Source organism: Rhinopithecus bieti, unplaced genomic scaffold (genome assembly GCF_001698545.2).
Source record: "Rhinopithecus bieti isolate Rb0 unplaced genomic scaffold, ASM169854v2 scaffold_33891, whole genome shotgun sequence".
Lineage (NCBI taxonomy): Eukaryota > Metazoa > Chordata > Mammalia > Primates > Cercopithecidae > Rhinopithecus > Rhinopithecus bieti.
Window position 1 is genome coordinate 759,512 of NW_016814426.1, and position 3,020 is coordinate 762,531.

Here is a 3,020-nt window from a genome sequence, read left to right on the forward strand (position 1 = left end):
ACAGCTTAAACAAACAAACACATAAATAAGTAATTCCAAGTTGTGACAGGAAGGATGCCGTAAGCAGCCGGGAGGCTAGGATGGAGCTGTTTTGTAGGGGTGAGGAGGCCATGTCTAAGCTGAGTCCTGAGTGTGAGAAGTCAGCCTGAGGGCACAGGACAGTCTGGTGGCTGGAAAACGTGAATGCGAAGGGGACGAACCACGAGGGTGTGGAGAGAGGGGCAGGGACCAGGAGTTTGGATTTTCTTGGGAGTGCAGAGGAATCCAGTGCACTGACAAGATTGAAGCACAAGTGTGATCAGGCTTGTGCTTTTTCAAGTATTACTCACTGCAGGGAGCAGGGCCTAGAGGGAGGCCTGGAGGAGGACAAGAGAGGGCCCAGGAAACCATTTTGGGGTGCATGCAGTTGTGCTGGCCCCAGTGGGAGAGCAGGGGCCGGCCCTAAGGTGTGTCCAGCCTGACAGACTTCAGTGGTCTGTCAACGGATGGGCTGGGAGAGGATCTGGGGAGAGGGAGCTATGGAGGGAGGAGCCTTTGGTGGGGCTGGAGGGAGTGCGTGTCTGCAGTTTAGCATTGGAAACGCAGACTGCTGGTTGTCTGTGGGGTGTCCAAGTCCAGTGGGCAGCTGAATGCTTAAAAGTGAAGTTGCAAACAGTAGTCCTGGCTGCAGCTAGAGACCTGGGAGGTGTCTGGACTCCAGAGAGAGGGTGGTGCCCAGCACTGTGTGTTGGGCAGAGGGGAGTTGGGGAGAGGTAGGTCACAGATGCTGCCCAGGGGAGAGCATGTGCAGCTCCCTGCCCTGTGTGCCCGCTAGGTCTGCAGCCTGGAGGTCATGGGAGGCCCCGCCCAGTGGCTCCATGAAGTGAGGGAGCTGCACCCCACTGGTGGATGAGGGGAGACCAGCAGAGGGGAGACCAGCAGAAGGGAGACCAGCAGAGGAGAATGAAGGGGGATAGGAACAGGAACAGTGGCTGGAAGAGAGTGTGGAACCAAGGAATTATTTTGTTTTGTTTTTAAGATGGGAGATGGGCCAGGCGTGGTGGCCCACACCTGTAATCCCAGCACTTTGAGAGGCCAAGGCGGGTGGATCACCTGAGGTCAGGAGTTCGAGACCAGCCTGACCAACATGGAGAAGCCCCGTCTCTACTAAAAATACAAAATTAACTGGGCCTGGTGGCACATGCCTGTAATCCCAGCTACTCAGGAGGCTGAGGCAGGAGAATCACTTGAACCCAGGAGGCGGAGGTTGTGGTGAGCCGAGACTCGCCATTGCACTCCAGCCTGGGCAACAAGAGCGAAACTCCATCTCAAAACAAAAAACACAAAAACCGATGGGAGATGATTGCATAAAGACTGGTGATCAGAAGAGAAATCTGTGGCGGGGGGCCCTAGGCACGATGGAGGGCCTGGTTTGGGGCAGGCGTGTCAGAGGATTTCGGGGGCCCTGGCTGCAGTGTGGGCTGGGACGTGGGAAGATGAGGTGTTTCTTTTTTCTTTCTTTTTTTTTTTTTTTTTTTTTTTTTTTTGAGATGGCGTCTCGCTCTGTCCCAGGCTGGAGTGTGGTGATGCAATCTCCGCTCACTGCAAACTCTGCCTCCCGGGTTCAAGCAATTCTCCTGCCTCAACCTCCCAAGTAGCTGGCATTACAGGTGCCCACCACCACACCCAGCTAATTTTCGTGTTTTTATTAGAGACGGAGTTCACCATGTTGGCCAGGATGGCCCACCCGCCTGAGCCTCCCAAAGTGCTGGGATTAGAGGCCTGAGCCACCGCACCTGCCAGCGGGATGTTTCTGTCTCATGATTTTGCCCTGTCGATGCTGACAGTGAGAGAGGAGCACACTGAACTGTGTGCACCCAGGAATATGAGGGGGAGGAGCTCATGTGGGGGGCCTTGTGCTGCCGTGTTGCTCTGTTCGGGGTGCATGCTGTCTCAGGGTTGGGATGGAGGACAAGAGGTGAGGGAGCATGCAGAGATGGGCTGCAGACCCCATGCACCAGGACCCCATGCACCAGGACGGGGCAGCACCAGGAGGGCACCAAGGGGTGGGGAGGAAGCAGTGGGGGCTTTGATGAGGCTGAAGGACTTGGTGTTGTGGAGCAGGAACAGGGGAAGCGGGAGAGAGATGAAGACATGCGTTTGAGATGGCGCGGCCTCTGGTGATGACCAGGTCCAGGGTGCGCCCTTGGAGCTGAATGACTGAGGAGGAGAAGAGGGGAGGACCATGCACGGGGATCTCAGAGGCCAGGGTGCTGGTGAGTCAGCCCTGTGGATGGTGAAGTCATGGAGAAGGGCAGGAGCTGGGGTGGAGGGGATGGTGAGCCAGGAGCTACGGTCAGCAGAGAATGAGGGGAAGTGACGGGGGGTGCAGCTGATGACAGCTTTAGTGGGGAAGAGGGCGGTGCCACCAAAGAGCAGGACCCTCAGAGGGAGGGCAGGCGGCTGCGAGGGGTTCAGGCCAGAGGGACTGCTGTAGGGAGGGCAGGCGGCTGTGAGTTCAGGCCAGAGGGACTGCTGCAGGGAGGGCAGGTGGCTGCGAGGGGTTCAGGCCAGAGGGACTGCTGCAGGGAGGGCAGGCGGCTGCGAGGGGTTCAGGCATGTGGGGTGGAGAGCAGTAACTGCCCAGGGGCAGTGGCGTGGCCAGAAAGCCAGGCTTCACATAAGACAGGAAGGGACATTCGGAGTGGACAGTGAGGTCTACAGCAAAGTTTGCCAAACACACAGGGCACAGTGGAAGGTTGGTGAAGGCAGAGGGGTCACTGGAATAAGTTATGGCATGTCATGGAAAAGGAGAGCTTGCGTGGATGGGCAAGCACGGTGGATGGTCCTGCCCAGCGGTGATGCAGGTGCTTCCTTTGGTGGCACGATGCCTCCAGGAGGAAGCTCCTACAGACTCGCCTTCCCACCCTCCCTTCACCCATCCACTTTCCTTTCACCCGTCCACCCACTCTTCTACCCATCCATCCATTCATCCTTCCACCCACTCATCCATCTGTCCACCAGTTTACCCACCCACCCAC